This window comes from Oncorhynchus keta, chromosome 21 (assembly GCF_023373465.1).
Source record: "Oncorhynchus keta strain PuntledgeMale-10-30-2019 chromosome 21, Oket_V2, whole genome shotgun sequence".
NCBI lineage: Eukaryota > Metazoa > Chordata > Actinopteri > Salmoniformes > Salmonidae > Oncorhynchus > Oncorhynchus keta.
In genome coordinates this window covers 34488723-34494722 of record NC_068441.1, presented here as the reverse complement: position 1 = coordinate 34494722, position 6000 = coordinate 34488723, and positions in this window count along the sequence as shown.

The following is a 6000-nucleotide window of genomic DNA, read 5'->3' as shown; positions in this document are numbered from 1 at the left end:
GAAGCCACTTCTCTCCAGGAAAAACATCAGGGACAGACTGATATTCTGCAAAAGGTAAAGGGATTGGACTTCTGAGGACTGGGATAAAGTCATGTTCTCTGATGAATCCCCTTTCCGATTGTTTGGGGCATCCGGAAAAAAGCTTGTCCGGAGAAGACAAGGTGAGCGCTACCATCCATCCTGTGTCATACCAACAGTAATGCATCCTGAGACCATTCATGTGTGGGGTTGCTTCTCAGCCAAGTGAGTGGGCTCACTAACAATTTTGCCTAAGAACACAGCCATGAATAAAGAATGGTACCAACACATCATCAGAGAGCAACTTCTCTCAACCATCCAGGAACAGTTTGGTGATGAACAATGCCCTTTCCAGCATGATGGAGCACCTTGCCATAAGGCAAAAGTTATAACTAAGTGGCTCGGGAACAAGGCCAGGAAACTCCCCAGACCTTATTAATCCCATTGAGAGCTTGTGGTCAATCCTCAAGAGGCGGGTGGACAAACAAAACTCCACAAATTCTGACAAACTCAAAGCATTGATATTGATATTGATATATGCAAGAATGGGCTGCCATCAGTCAGGATGTGGCCCATAAGTTAATTGACAGCAGGCCAGGGCGGATTGCAGAGTTCTTGAAAAAGAACGGTCAACACTGCAAATATTGACTCTGCATCAACTTCATGTAATTGTCAATAAAAGCCTTTGAAACATATGAAATGCTTGTAATTATACTTCAGTATTCCATAGTAACATCTGACAAAAATATCTAGACACTGAAGCAGCAAACATTGAAAATGTATATTTGTGTCATTCTCAAAACTTTTGGCCACGCCTGTATATATATATTTAGTTGACTATTTTCTACATTGTAAAATAGCTGTAAAGACATCAAAATTATGAAATAGCACATGTAGTAACCAAAAAGTCAAACAAATCACAATATATTTTAGATTTTAGATTCTTCAAAATAGCCACCCTTTGACTTGATGACAGCTTTCACCTGTCTTTGTGATTGTCTCCACCCCTTCCCAGTGTCGCCCATTTTCCCCATTATTCTTGTGTATTTATACCTGTGTTCTCTGTTTGTCTGTTGCCATTTTGTTTGTTTCATCAAGCCTACCAGCGTTTTCCCTCTGCTCCTGTCTCTCGATTGTTCCTGTTTCCTAGTTTTCCTGGTGTTGGCCATTCTGCCATCCTGTAATTTTGCCCCACCTATCTGGATTACTGACCTCTGTCTGCCCTGGATCTGCCTGCCGTCCTGTACCTTTGCCCCACCTATCTGGATTACTGACCTCTGCCTGCCCTGGACCTGCCTGCCGTCCTGTACCTTTGCCCCACCTATCTGGATTACTGACCTCTGTCTGCCCTGGACCTGCCTGCCGTCCTGTACCTTTGCCCCACCTATCTGGATTACTGACCTCTGTCTGCCCTGGACCTGCCTGCCGTCCTGTACCTTTGCCCCACCTATCTGGATTACTGACCTCTGTCTGCCCTGGACCTGCCTGCCGTCCTGTACCTTTGCCCCACCTATCTGGATTACTGACCTCTGTCTGCCCTGGACCTGCCTGCCGTCCTGTACCTTTGCCCCACCTATCTGGATTACTGACCTCTGTCTGCCCTGGACCTGCCTGCCGTCCTGTACCTTTGCCCCACCTATCTGGATTACTGACCTCTGCCTGCCCTGGACCTGCCTGCCGTCCTGTACCTTTGCCCCACCTATCTGGATTACTGACCTCTGCCTGCCCTGGACCTGCCTGCCGTCCTGTACCTTTGCCCCACCTATCTGGATTACTGACCTCTGCCTGCCCTGGACCTGCCTGCCGTCCTGTACCTTTGCCCCACCTATCTGGATTACTGACCTCTGTCTGCCCTGGACCTGCCTGCCGTCCTGTACCTTTGCCCCACCTATCTGGATTACTGACCTCTGTCTGCCCTGGACCTGCCTGCCGTCCTGTACCTTTGCCCCACCTATCTGGATTACTGACCTCTGTCTGCCCTGGACCTGCCTGCCGTCCTGTACCTTTGCCCCACCTATCTGGATTACTGACCTCTGTCTGCCCTGGACCTGCTTTTTGCCTGCCCCTGTTTGATTAATAAACTGTTATTACTTCGATGTTGCCTGCATCTGGGTCTTACCTGAAACGTAATACAATTGGTTTGAGGTCAGGTGATTGTGGAGGCCAGGTCATCTGATGCAGCACTCCATCACTCTCCTTCTTGGTCAAATAGACCTTACACAGCCTGGAGGTGTTTTGGGTCATTGTCCTGTTGAAAAACAAAAGATAAATAAATCACAGACAGTGTCACCAGCAAAGCACCCCCACACCATCATACCTCCTCCTCCATGTTTCACGGTGGGAACCACACATGCGGAGATCATCCATTCACCTACTCTGCGTTTCACAAAGACACAGCAGTTAGAACCAAAAATGTCAATTTTGGACAGATTTCCACCAGTCTAATGTCCATTGCTCATGTTTCTTTTCACAAGCTAGTCTCTTCATCTTATAGGTGTCCTTTCGTCGTGGTTTCTTTGCAGCAATTCAACCATGAAGTCCTGATTCAAGCACTCTCTGTTAATTGAACTCTGTGAAGTGTTTATTTGGGTTGCAATCTGAGGTGCAGTTAACTGTAATTAACTTATCCTCCGCAGCAAATGTAACTCTGGGTAGTCCATTCCTGTGGCGGTCCTCATGAGAGCAAGTTTCATCATAGCAATTGATGGTTTTTGCGACTGCACTTGAAGAAACTTTCAAAGTTCTTGAAATGTTCCGTATTGACTGACCTTCATGTCTTAAAGTAACGACAGACTGTTGTTTCTCTTTGCTTATTTGAGCTGTTCTTGCAATAATTTGGACTTGGTCTTTTACCAAATAGAGCTCTCCTCTCTATACCACCATTACCTCGTCACAAACTCAGTAAGGAGAGAAATTCCAGAAATGAACTTTAACATGGCACACCTGTTAATTGAAATGTGTTCCAGGTGACTACCTCATGAAGCTGGTTGAGATAATGCCAAGAGTGTGCAAAGCTGACATCAGGGCAATGGGAGGCTACTTTGAAGAATCTCAAATATAAAATATATTTTGATTTGTTTCACACTTTTTTGGTTACTACATGATTCCCTATTTGTCATTTCATAGTTTTGATATCTTCGTGATTATTCTACAATGTAGAAAATACTAAAAGTAAAGAAAAACCCTTGAATGAGTAGGTGTTTCCAAACTTTTGACTGGTACTGTATATATGTATGTGAATGGTCTGTAGAGACAGTATGGAATGTATATGAATGGAAAAGGTTTGTACAGTTAGTTATATAGGATAGCCTTGTCTAGAGTCAAATGGTAGCGGGTGAACAAGCAGTGGCTCAGGTGGCTGAAGTCCTTGATCATTTTCTTGGCCTTTATATGACACCGGGTGCTGTAGATGTCCTGGAGGGCAGGCAGTGTGGCCTTGGTGATGCTTGGGCTGACCGCACCACCCACTGAAGAGCCCTGTGGTTGCAGACAGTGCAGTTGCCGTACTAGGCTGTATCATGCCACAGTGGTTGCAGAATGGAGTTCAGACAAATGCCAGCTTCACTTAGACAGATTAAACTGAATCAACAAAAGGATGTGTATGGCTGCTGGATCTGGAAGGTCATTGTTTAAAAGAAGTTAAGACTCAACACTTCCAAAGTAAAGTTTGGCTCGCGGCGGGAGAGATATCTTTTACTTAGAGCAACATAGAATAACTGCAGAGACAGATAATATGAGCCTCACAAATACAATATTCTTCAATCATAACCCAGTGCTAGAATATAAATAGTTTTGAGGAGTATAGAATATAATAGAATAGATAGAATAGTACAGCAAGAGTAAAGTTTTTAAAATGAAACCTATAATCCCCCCTCTTGTTGAGTTATGAGTCTAGTTATTGAGGACCATGATAGCTGTGAGATGCTAGACCCCCTAGGCGCAGGCCCTGCTTCTCAGACCAGGGAAGGTCAAAACACTAACAGGATTATCATGTTGTTAGGGTCAGTCAGTCTGGTAATAAGTGGATGGACTCTGACATGTTGGGCGTATTGGAAGGTAAAAAAGTGATTGATCGTGGCAGTTTGAATTGGTTCCCCTCTTTAATTCCAATAAGGAGCTCTTCATTGACTGGCCTGTCTGGTTTGAAAGGGGTAATTCTGTACTGGTAAGATGTCAATCACTCTTCTACTACTCTTCTGGTTGTTGCCAGCTGAGTTACTGTTTCTGTCAGCAATGGAATGTTGATTTATTTGAAGCTAAATGTTGTGATGGTCAAATCACACAGCTGTAAATTCTTTCTGTCTCTGTCTCTCTCTCAGCAGATAGACTGAACCCTCCCCCTTCCAGTTTTAAAGCTTACTGTAAATCCTGCAATTCAATACATTTTTTCATGGGATGCAGAGACAAACGTGCCATTTTGAAGCTACATTTCATGCAATTCTATACATTTTGCCATGTCTAATGTGTATTCATGTGATATTTGAGTTTCTCGAACGTTATTACAAAATCTATGGGGTAAAAAACCTAGATAAAAAATGTTAGCTAACATGGGTTAGTTTATCTGCATATTTCTGACATGTTATAAATAGCTGTCTAAGTTATGACAAGAGGAAAACTGATAATTCACTACCCAATTTTGAAATTGCACCTTGTGTATTCTACTATTACAACTTTCAAGAGTAAGTTGAAAGCCGGACTGAGTTCCAATGGTTCCCCACAGTTTTGAACCACTGATCTACAGTCGCTCTGGATAAGAGCGTCTGCTAAATGACTTAAATGTAAATGTTAAATGTTATGCCAGTCTGTCAAATGAAGAGGAACCATTTTCTCTTTAAAGAGAGACCTAATCAGCCTACAGCTCACCCATCAACTCCAGTTACCATTACTGTCTGGCTCTCTCTTTCACCTCCGTATCAGACCTCCCATCGCGCTGGACTTCAGAGACACCGACTCCCTTTCCTCTTTTCTCTCCTCCTTTCCTCCTCTCTTCTCATAGGAGCCGGGCCTGCCTCGTCTGCACATCTCTTTCATCCCGCAGAGCTCATTCGAGTCGAACCACACGGAAAAAATGGGATGTTTATTAATTTCCAGAAGCAAGACACGGCTCACAGTCTATTGAGATGAAGGAAGGGGCCCCATCTGAGCCGTGGGTGTATGCAGTACAAACAAGCACTAATTTGCTTGTTTACTAGTTGTTATGTCATACTGGAAGTCAATATACTGTAAAGCCGTTGGCTTGAACTAACTGAACACAAAGCAATGGCATCCTCAAAAGCATCCTCTCACCCACTCACTCCCTCAACCCCTCCACCCCTTAGACCGACCTTCAGAGACCATTGTCTTCATCTGACAAAAGAGGATGCCTAGCCCCCCCCCCCCACCCTACTTTACTGGATCAATGGTACTGTTCCCTCATATTCTCTCTGTCCAGATAATGGAGTTTAATGGGCCCAGTCCCATGGGACGCATCCACTCGGAGGTAAGTCAGGGGGATTTGGGGAGTTGAGATGGAGAGGTACTGTAGGGGGCCTCATCTGTTGTGGGTTCCTTAAGACAGCTCTCCCCTGTTCCTCTTATCATAATTGAATCACCATGTTTGATTGACATGGCCATACTGAAGTATTAATCAGTGTAGGGTTACAGATGTGACCATCTGCGCATCACAGAAAACAACCCAGGTCTCAGTCGCTCTGTGCAGTGGATCAATAGTCATGAATCATGATAAATGGAAAGAGGAAGACCATGTCCTGTATAAGACCCTCTCCTCTATAAGACAATCTATTCTATAAGACATTCTCTTCCATAAGACACCCTCTTCCATAAGACCATATCTTCTATAAGACCTTCTATTATATAAGACCATCTCTTCTATAAGACCTTCTCTTCTATAAGACCATCTCTTCTATAAGACTTTCTCTTCTATAAGAGACTCTCTTCTATAAGATCATTTCTTCTATAAGACCATCTCTTCTATAATACCTT